Here is an 11,721-nt window from a genome sequence, read left to right as displayed (position 1 = left end):
TTTCTGCCTGGCCACTGTCCAGCCACTCTGTCCCCAGCCTGTAGTGCTCCATGAGGTTGTTGTGGCCGAAGTGTAGGATGCAGCACTTGGCCTTGTTGAACCTTATATGGTTGGATTTGACCCATCTATCCAGCCTGTCCAGGTCCCTCTGCAGAGCCCTTCCACCCTCCAGCAGATTGACACTCACTCCCAACTTGGTGTCATCTGCAAATTTGCTGATGGTGGACTCAGTTCCCTCATCCAAATCATCAGTGAAGATAATAAACAGGACTGGGACCAGTGGGGAGAAGTTCTGAATGTTATTAATCAGTCAAATCAATCAGTTCCAAACCACTTTTAATAATCTTCACACATACACCCATTGTTATTTTAACTACTCATTTTATTATTATTATTATTATTTATTTCCTGTTCTATTTAGAAAGGGAGATACAGGCAGTAATAGCTATTCTTAAGGCACAAATGCATGCACTTAGACCTCAAATGTTTTGACAAAGTGTAAACATAACTAGATAGTTGCGTGATGTTTGTATCATAACTTTCTATGCATTTGGCATAAAATAACTGATCAAATCCGTTGAAGGTAGGTGTCTGAAAACTTTAAAAATAACCTTCAAAATTTAACTGCAAAGTAGTTTGAGGGGAAAAAAAAAATCACTGGAGTTGCAAGAAGAAAGCTGTAGCATATGAAGATGTATAGCATCAGTATCTCAAGAATGACAAAGAAAGGTTATGTAATCAATAATCGTACAAGCTCGTTATTTTGTCTCAAATATATTCAAATATTAATATTTCAGAAAACCAAGAACTGCAATGCTGCTTCCAAGGAGAGATATGAATCAAGGCTATAAGGAAGAAATTAAACAGCTAGGGAACTGGCAGAATTAAAAATCACTCACCTAGATTTGGCCATTAATATTCCCAGCCTCTGCTGCAGCATCAGGGCTTCTGTCATACTCAAAGTGTCATGATGTCTTGTCACAGAACGAATCATTTGACCTAGAACTAGAAGAGTAAATAAACATCATTTTTTCTTATTTCTAAGATGCTAGTTAGTAAACTAAGAAAAATATACGCTTCTGTTTATTATTATTTTGTCACTGTAATGTCAAGTGAGGTTTTCATGACTAGGAGGCATCTGAAGTGATGTTTTAGACAAGTCCAATCTTTTGGAGCTTTTGTGCCTTGGAAGAAAATAATTTGGTATTCCTTTCTGCAACACAGCCTGTCACACTGCCGACTCCATTAATTCTCCACTCACTGCTTACTCAATTTAGTGTGTGGAAATGACGGATGAGAATCTCCCGTTATCCTCAGTACATACTGAACCAAACCACAGCACACAAACAGAAGAACACACACAACTTACTCTGTGTAACTTCCCCTTGCTTATTCTAGTGAACATACACAAATGCTGACTTGTATGGCTAACACATCACCCTTTCTCTGCTTTCCTTACGATTCCTGCTCCATGACATGAACCATAAATTGTTTGCTTTTACTTCCCCTCACCCCCTGGATTATTCTCACACCAGCTATCCACTCACATTTAACACGAAAACTCAACTGCTGCTTCCATCATGCCAACAGTTAGCAGCCTCTGTTCTCTGTTTGTAAAACTGCCAAACAAGCATTTAATGTTTCCTTTGATGCTGCTTATTAAACTCAAGAGAAGGGCTAATTTCTCAGAAATATGCTTTATTATTAGTCTTTTTTATCAGTCTTTCAGGATGTCTACGCAAACTTCTTTGAAACCAGTGCAGCTTTGCTTACAAATTTTTTGCTGAAATACTTTCTATTCACCTGCTGTCCTCTGCCTTACCCCTGGATTAAAATCATCTTGGGAAACCGAAGTACTCTTCTTTTTTGCATGATATCAAGAGTAATGTAGTCCCAAATTCATACCAGGTCCTAGGCATCATTACAGCATCATTACAACAGTTGCGAAACAACTTTTACTGCGAAGGGATTGTGCAAGAGAACAGCTCCATAGCTACCATTAAGAAAATGAAACATAACCGCTTGGAAAGAACTAAAAGAGCCAAACCCACAATTTTTTGTATGAATCCACAGTGCATCCCCAGATGTAGTAATGCATGCAGTTCAGGCCTCCCCTGTCAAAAAAAGACAGAGTAAAACCAGAAATATGCTACTTATATGGCTCAGCCTGAAAAAACTGAGCAGAGAGGTCAGAAAAAATGAGCACAGAATTATAGGTGACACAAAGAAGATAAATAAAGCAGAACTATTTTCCAAATGCAAGCACTAGGGAACATCAGTTGACATTAAGGGGCAAGTTCAAAAAACTACACAGAAATACTCTACATGGTATGTAGTTATTGTGATCCACAATGTCATGTGGAAATGAGTTCCAAAAATTTACAGGCTCAGAAAGTAATTGGACAAATGCAAGCTCCATGAAGACCTTTTAAACTCAAGGATGTCACATTTGGCTCAAAAAGTCTCTAAGTTGCAGATACTTAGAAGTGTCTTAAAGACTGATCATAAAATGTTTCTTCTTTTTATTCCCTTCCCTATATATTTACTATTTGCTGTCAGAAATTAATATTTACTGTCAGAAATAGAATACTGGACAAGCTGATACTTCAAGTGTGACCCAATAAAGTCATTCTAGTTAATGTAAATGGAGGACATCAACGCAGCATAAATTTTTGAGTGCACTCCCATAAGACACTAAAAAAGGAAATTATTAACAACTTATACTTAACTTGCAACTAAACCCTAGATTTCACAAAGGTACACAAAAAAAACCCTTCTTGAACTGCTTGACAGATATGTACTTTTGCATATAGCTGTATTTAGGACCTATCCCTCTGCAACATGCACAGGCTCTGGTTCTGTGTTGGCCCTACCCAATCTGAATGGTATTATTTAACTATGATTTTAGTCAGGTTAGACTTTTGCTTGCTTACTGTACCAAACCAGCTCAGCAGAGAGTCTAGCAAGTGCCAGAGCAGCTGGGGACAGAACCACAGCCTTAGTCGCCTCAGCCCAGCTTTCAGAAAAATGAGCCCCTTCACTATGACTGAGATTTAAAGTTTACCAAATTCCCTGCTAAAATCTTCAGGACATAAGAATGGAAGAGGAGCAGAAAACCTGACCCACCCACTCTAGCGGAATCTTATGGGTAGTCATTAGAAAAATAATAAAATAAAAAATTTTCACAGGCAACATACTCTATTGCAGGTATGTTTGCACTTGTGTTTACCTAGCAAAGTTTTAAAGCTTTCACATGGTTTGGCTACCTAAAGCAGACTAGCCTGTTTCAGTTCCCTAAGAATGACTCTAAAACAATCTAGGCAGAGTTTTTGACAGATAAAAAAAAGTGCACAATTTTTTTCCCCATAATTTTACAGCAGTTAACTTTTTTTAAATGTAAAGCAGTAACAAAATTCTCCAGTCAGTTGCTTCCAATTACAAGTTGGTTATTTATTCTGTTTGGGATTTTCCTAAATCTCCCCAGATTGCAAAATATTTACCAAAAATTAAACATATGAGGAGAAGTAGACATTTTCACAATTACAACTCTAAATCTTAAACTCTTCAGTTATGTCTACAGTGTCAAATTTAGGAGCTCTGATTTCCCATTCAAGAAGCATCAGTGGTGTTTGGGTGCAGTCATGCAAGGGGGGGGAAGAGGATGGAGAGCAGTTTCTGCTTCTCCCTAACACATTCATTACCGCACTGCAAAGTAAAAATCCCAGGCAAGACAAACCAGGACCAGCACTTATCTAAGCCTTGTTAATGGGAGTGAAAGTTAGGAACTGCTGTAACTTCACGAAGATTTATTACTGGGCTTTGTAAAGTAAACCATATCTCTTCATAGACTTATCAGGGGCAACAAGTTATACTAATCTCTCAGAAGTCAAGGAAGACAAGGCATCAGTGTAAAAAGAATAGATACTTAGGGGGGGGAAAAAAAAAGACACAGTCAAAACTTGTAGAAATTCTAACATTTTAAATGCTGTAGTCTCGCCCAGGATGGGAAAGGTCTGAACAAGGCAAGTGCTCCCCTTGTGACACGCTCCCACACGCTCCCACTCCTAAGCGCTCCCGCTTAGACACGCTGCAATCATACTCCTCCTTTTGCTCATTAAAGTCAGCTCATAGTTGCTAAGCTGACCTAAAATCTGGCTTTAACATGCTCTGGTTACAGACTCAAACACTAACTTTGGGGAATATTTTCTGTACACGTGAATTCCTCTCCACATCTCCTAAAAATCAGGGAAGTTAAAAAACCCAAACTGTAGCACACCTAAGCAGAGGTTGGAAGAAGCAATGGTGTCTTGCATTGTTTGCACACAATCTTTCCCATGGCCTTTCAAACCCGCCACTGTGCTAGGTCCTCTGTTATGTCTTGCTCTCAGACCTACAAGTAGAGAGCAGAAAAAATAACTGAAGTTCATTAACATAATTTAAAATCATTTTATGCCACAAAGTTGTAGTGAAAAAAAAGTCATTCGGGCTTTTTGCACATTCAGAAATTTTAATATCTAGAAAGCCCAATGAGTACAATGAAATAACTGGAGAAAGGTGCCTGTGTCCAGATTGTTTGTTAGCACTCCGCCTGTCAAGAACCCAAACCTACTCATTCACATATTATCAAGCACTTGATAATATTTATCACATCTAAGTGATATAAACACACACTTATACTGTCATTTTTGCCTATAACAATCTAAGTCACTCAATTTAGAATACTACACTTACTCTTAAGGTGCCAGCATTGACCATTTTCAAAGATTGTTTCTTGTTTGGCTTATACTACTAAAAAAAAATTAGTAAAAATGAAAGGACGTAATCCCAACCACTAGAACATTAAAATCCTCTGCGTTTTTACTTCTTACTCTTATTTAAAATATTTGCTTAAAAAGGTACAATAAAAGGCAGTATCATCAAACCCTCTACATTTAACATAATTTTCTGTAGAAATAAAGTGGTTATGATGAAAAGCAAACCAAATTATGCACATTTTTGAGTATATTAAAATTGCAAACTCACTGACAGATGGATATACCAAAATCAAGACTATTTCACCTTTTCATTAATGTATTTAAATTGTTATATTTAAATTAAATAATTAAATTGTTATATATTAAAATAATATATATAAAACATAATATATTATATTAAATTAAACTATTCTAGCACTGAGCAGAATATTTTTTTTCAAATTAATTATTTTTAAAACTTGATACTGCCTGGCACTTTGTATTTCTTTTGTCTTCAATAACAGTTTCAACTCTGTCACTTCTTAAAATATCTCTAAAATGGGTTCCATAGCCTGTAGTGTGAGCCTGTTTGAAATGAGTGAGCTTCAGGGTGCCCCTCCTTAGCCTCTTCTCAGGTAAGAGGATGTAGCTTCAAACTACAGACTACAGAGGCAAGTGGGAGACAACACTTCCTTTTTATTTTTCTGAAAACCCAGAAAGTCTCCACTAGGAGACATGAGGCCTATTGTATTTGCAGCTTAAATGTAGAAACAGTTTTCCACAAAGAATCTTCCCAAGTCTAGAAAGGGCTTGTTCTCCTCATATCTTGAGTTCAGGCATTATCAGAAGTGATAGATATGGCAAATTATTTGTATCAATATAAAAATATGCACAAATTGCTTAGTATAAGTAAAACTCCCCCTTATTCCTTCCTTCAAGTATGTTAATGCTGTAACCTCTTAAAAAGTGCCTAAAAATAAACATTATTTTCTTCCAAAGTATTACTGAAGATAGTAGCCCTTCAAATACTTCATGCAGCAACAGATCCATCACATTTCTAGATTTTGCCTCTTATAGACACATTTTTTTCCTACATCTCGAGCCTAAAAAAAAACCAAAACAGTGAATTCTTTACTTCAAGTGGAAATGTGTAAAGGAAAAATCTATACAATATGAAAAAAAAAGCTTGTTTTTATTATTTAATTAGACACCAGATTCATACTGTATCTTAGGTCACTAAGCCAAACACTGTCAACCAGTGCCTCTGCCCCACAGAAACTGAAATCATTCTGTTTAGTGTGTAAGAAACAAGAGTCCAAATTTTGGTTGTCTAAATTGCACGTAACCTAGACACTAGGAGTGAACACACTGAAACATGATAAACTAGCTTTGTCAACTTCCTCCCAAAGTTCAAAATTCATGGCCCTCAAGTGTTTGGATGTTTACATTGACACAGAGATTTAGAGCAGAGGCACCTCCAACTCAGTATTACAGTGACTGTCAGTACACCTGCCTAGCACACGCTGCAATCTCTCACACAAATTACTCAGTGAAGAAGACAACCTATTCAAAACAAGAACTCTGATTTCATCATAATTGAATGAGTGGATTCTTAGAGGAGTGTTACAGAAGTCTTAAGACTGATTTCTTTTAAAACAGAAGTTATTTTTAATCTTTTTTATGGCTTTCAGTATATAGAAATAAAACTAGTCAAACATTTACAGATACCACTCTGCAACTTTTTATCTCTTTCCCTGTCCTTAATTTTTCCCTTAAGTACCTATTTTTCCTTATAAGTCTTCAACAGAATGAAATTAAATATGAATTTATTTATTTCAGATTCGTCATTCTTCATGTTTCATCATTTCCACCCTTGCACACCATATTAAATATGTCTTGATTTTTGTTTAAAACTAGTGCATTCAGGTTTGTTTAATAGTGAATTTTCACCCTGCAAAATATAAGCAGGAAGAATGGGATGCAATTTATAAAGCAGCCTATTTTTCTAGATCCTTCATAACGAATACTGAGAACATAATGTGTCCATGGGAAAATATACTTTCAGAGAGACTGCGTGAATTGGGAATTAAATCCCCTATTTAAAAATTCACCCTAACCAATGCCAAAATTTGCATTAATTTTACCAACCCAAAATCTTATGACATCAGCTGAAGTTTGCATACTCAATTGCTTTGAACACTTACAACGCCACTCAACTTGTTTTGTTTTTCTGTTTTCCCTAGGATCAGCCACACAGCATAGTACCTGCCCCTCCCTGAAGCTCATTCCAGTACATCTTTCTGCTCTTTTAAAGTCCCACAATTGGAAATACTTGAAGAAAACACAGCCAAATCCCTGCAGATACATTATAACTAAATTTCTCAACAGTTTTTGAGCACTTGTTGATGTCAGTGATTCTTCTACACAGAATAATTTCACCTGGAGACTGTTACCTCAGAGATTAAATAGAAACAGAGTATAAATTTGAACATTTCAGGTTATACATAGACAATTTCTAACTAACTCATTACACCCTCTGCTCATTAACTGGAGTTGTCACTGCAGCAAAGCAGCTTTAATCTTTCTGTACAAAACAAGCTTTGGATGAAAGTGGAAGACAGCAAACAGACAAATAAGAGAAACCAATTTACCAGGTAAGAAAAATGTTACTGAGCAAAATAACAACTGTTTTATTGGCACATTATTCCTTCCAGAGGATAGGTGAAGGAGGCAGAAATGGTACTGCAATCAGTCCTTTGAGTTTTTCTGGTAGCTGAATACTGCCCAATTCACAATGGATTAAACGGAAAACCTATTTATCTGATGTGGCATATCCTGCGTCTTCAGAGTTGTGATGTAATCCACGGTGGCAAATTCTATATGATTTAAGAATCCTGGTATCCTACTTAGGACTTAAAATAACCCCTACTTTGACCTTCTGTTTACTTTGGCTAGCATATCTTCACTGCCATGAAGCCAAGCTCTTTCAACTGGAAAACAAAACTTGGGTTTCTGGAACACGGGACTCCCACATATCAGACCTCACATGCACATAAGAGATGCAGCACCAAAAGAAAGCATTTGCCCTGAACTAGTAATTATTGAGAGTGGTCAGATCCAAGAGCCTTATTTCCCCAATGGTCACAAAAAGGACTTCTTTGCTGTGTAATTTCTCAAGGGGGGAGTAGGGGTAAATCTGTACATCAGCAAAGACTTTATTGATTGGAGATAGAACAGACGTAAGAGGTGCCAAAGGCAGAATGTCCTCCGGTGGAAAACACAGGGGTTTAAAGGGATATGAGCATTCAGCAGAACTGGAAGAAACCCACGAGAGATACAGCAAAAGGGGCACGAAATGGTCTCCTGGCCTGCCCATGCCTGCCACTGTCACCCAAATCAACTCATTTTCTGTCAGGTGTCCAGGTTACATCATCGCACAAACAATGACGTAACAACAATTCACCCTCAAAGAGCGAATGTGTTTTGGGAAGAAGGCACTTTAACAATAAAGCAAACTGAACTAAGATCACAAATAGTCCTTGCCCTTCATCCACTTCACAACGGTTACTAAGAAAATTAATATTGAAGGTCCTACGTACTAGAAGGATGAAAGAGCAGTAGTACTAGCAGACCATAACAGAGTTAAAAGCTACAACCAAGGAGATCCAAGAAGAAACTAAACATGCTGAGAAAGAGTTTGGTGCCGCTGGCTGCAATTATGGAAAACAAACTATGAATGGTAGAGGTGAAGTTGCAGAACCTAGTTTATAACTTTGCTTATGCGAACAGGTGGAGTTTTACCTCAAGATTTTTAGTAAATGAGCATGTTGTCAGACTTATGATTAAAACACAGTAATAAATGTACATTCCTTTTCTCTCTTTAGCCCTCTCTAAAGTAAAAAAAAAAAAAACCAAAACACTAAAAACAAAAAAAACAAAACTGGCAAAGCCCAAGTTAAACTGTAAAGCCTTCTGGCTCCAATGAAAACAAAATTATTGCAACCACACACAAGCTTCAGCACACAAGCTTGCCGTTTCAGCGCATTGCCCTCAGAACCCTCTTTGAACATGCAGCGAGAAGCTGATGCAGGATTGTACCAAGAACTCGCCCTCTCAGCAGCATTCCTTCGCTAGCACCTTCTGTTGCTGCCAACTGCCTGCTCTTCAAACTCACAGGAGGCTTTCTTTTTTTTCCTTACTCCTGCTTTTTAACACTCAGGTCACCTCACAACTCAATCTGTTTTGCTGTATATGTTTCTGTATATTTGGAATCAAAATTAACAGCAACTTCTTATTTTTTTCCCCTCACCCCACGCTGCTTTAGTGCCACTTAAAATATCCAATGACATGAAATTAAAATAAAATAAAACAAAGAAAAGCAAATTAGGAGCCTTGTTGTGTGTTTAAATTCAGGACTACCAACTGATCTTGAAGAGTCATTATGCAAAATTTTGAAATTAAATGCTACTATTAAATTAACTCTCTACAATTCTCCTTAAAAGTGATCATTATAGCAAAATGCTCAAACTTAGGTGAATTAGTAATGAAGTTGTAGGAACCCTGTTCACCAGTAATTCCTTCAAAAACCATGCTCGTTCTGACAGAAAAGTTCTTATATTCACAATTACAGTAGAATTTAAGATTAAAGTCTAGCTCAAACAGCTAAGACAGAGAGAATTGCAGCAGGCAGCAATGCTGTGCCAACACTAAATTTGTGATGTTTAAAATCAATTTATGTAACACTGATCCTACACCTTTCCACTTTGCTCTAGCATGACATTCTAAGAACTGCATTCCTTTATCCTGAGGTGTGGTACCCCATATTTTGGCCTATCCTAATGCGATATAAAGGGTAATCACACATTTCATTCAGGTACTAGGTTGGCACAACTGTTCTATTCAACAGGTGCACACACACACTCTAGGTCTGTAATAAACATGCATCTTGAACAGGAGTGCAAAAGCAGTTTGCTCTACCATCCCCATTAATCCTTCTGAGGATGTGGCACATCGTTCCTTGCTCTACTCTTTAATCACTCTCCAAAAATGATCCTCTTACTCTAAACTTCCAGAGAAACAAGACTTACGTTTTACTTGGTATCATTTTTAAAACAACTTACACACATGCAAATATTTTTCAATTTCTTAGTAAAACAATTTCTCCAGATCCACACAACCATAGTGTTTTCTGTGAATGTCTGCCAGATTAACTAAATCCTTTTAAAAGAAACAGCCAGAACATCAAACTCCAAACCACAACATTAGGTTAAACAAGCAAGCACTACTAAATTATTTTATTCTTGGAAATTCTGAATCTCTTTTAAAATGTCCTGTGAGGAATAGCATACACAGATAGCATCACTTTTACACAACAACAGACCAGTAGAAATGGGACTGAAGTTTTAAGAGCAGTGCTATGGAAAAGCTTTTTGGATACAGGATCAAGGAGAAAGGAAAGGAGATGGGAAAATAAAGTGGAAGGCTACAATAATTAGGTCAAGTAATGGGGTCAAAGAAGAAGAAGAGAGAATCTAGCTTAATTCTTGAAAAGGAAGCCTGGTTCGAAATTGTTTAAATAGTGAGTCAGCTCTCCAATATTTAACCACAAATGCCTACTAAAACTTGAGGCACACAGGTCTTGCCAAGTTTTCAAAGCCAGCAAAAGTGCCAAATTTTGTAATTAAGTAAATGACACTGAGTTTATATTTTGTAGTATTTTAATCTCTGAAACACTGTTCCCTCAAACATTTTAGGAGAGGTTAATTTCTGCTTTTATGTTTTTGACATGTTTTGCACACAGTCTTCTAATACACTAATAGAAACAATGCTGGAAAGCCTTGTTTCTACAGGGTCTTTCTTACTGAAATGCTAAGCAGATTCAGCAAGATGCTATCCAAACTAAGACCGTGACACTGTGTTTTATAAAAATAAACAAATACAGTACGTAAAATTTCAGTGTGTATTCTCAATACTGCCCTTCTTCATCCATCCATTGGTTCCTCTTTCACTATCAGCAAGTTCTTAGCACTTGGGCACAAGGAACCTGGCCTTACCTGAACATCAAGCTTTTCTGTATGGCTTTTGTCTCTTGGAATGCTGATATTCACATCCTCCCAATATCTCATTAAACCTGTGTTCTTTAAAAAATAATTTGCCTTCTGTATTTACCATTTTTCGATCTGCATAGAACTCTTTCCATCACTTTTGAAACTTGTGATTTTCTTAATTTCATTTACATGCCTCCTCATGTGTTCCTTGCACATTTTTTTCTTCCCACTTTAAGTGGAAACTCTAATAATCATTCAGCTTTATCTACCCCGTAGCCCCAATCTGTTGTATAAAAAGGAAAGATTAACAACAGCTAGTTACACCTCTAAATCAAAACTATGTAGATCATTCACTGAAGTAAAATGCACAGTCTTAGGGTATCTTTTGTCACCACTGGACTTCATCTGCCAAAAAGGAGGTTAATTTTTTTTTTCTTTGTATTTGCAAGGAAGAAGAGTATTAGAACATTTACTTAATGCAGCCAATTTGCTAAATCATGGTAACTTGACTGCATAGATGCCTATCCGTGCTTTGGGCTACACCAACTCATAAGTATTCTGACTGTTAGGATCTGCCAAGCAGATTTAAGTAAAACCCAACTATAACCATATTTGTGTATTTCGACTGGAGATGGAAGTTACCAAAAACTAGTTTGATCTACCTGTATAATGGAGAGCAAAGTTTCATTTAACAAAAAAGTCTTTATTCATAGTCCTTTACATTTAACACAGCTAAAAGGTCTGCTTCCTTGTATTATATTTCCATTTTTTTAAGAAAAGCTCCTTTTAGGGTCTTGTAAAATGTGTCCTTCTTGATCACTTCCGAAACACTGCAGAAATTTCTGTAGTAACCTAGACCTCTCAATATAGAGCCCTACAAAGCTTTATTTTATTAGATGCAATGGCCAGTCTTCGCGAACGAAGAACCGGGGAAGGTCTTT

General features: G+C 36.9%; 1 protein-coding gene across 1 annotated transcript in view; it reads right to left on the bottom strand.

Moving 5' to 3' along the window:
• FRS2 (fibroblast growth factor receptor substrate 2) overlaps positions 1-11,721 on the bottom strand; it is a 49,717-nt gene that overhangs the window by 14,852 nt on the left and 23,144 nt on the right. Inside the window, exon 2 of the mRNA XM_027893272.1 lies at positions 900-1,005. The gene's annotated coding sequence lies outside the window, so the exon portion shown is untranslated. The remainder of the gene's footprint in view (positions 1-899; positions 1,006-11,721) is intronic.

The sequence above is a fragment of the Empidonax traillii genome, unplaced genomic scaffold (genome assembly GCF_003031625.1).
Source record: "Empidonax traillii isolate 1590-97213 ecotype Southwest subspecies unplaced genomic scaffold, ASM303162v1 scaffold385:size1130455, whole genome shotgun sequence".
NCBI classification, from domain to species: Eukaryota; Metazoa; Chordata; class Aves; order Passeriformes; family Tyrannidae; genus Empidonax; species Empidonax traillii.
Note: the sequence above shows the minus strand (reverse complement) of the source record. Positions and strands in the feature narration are given on the sequence as shown.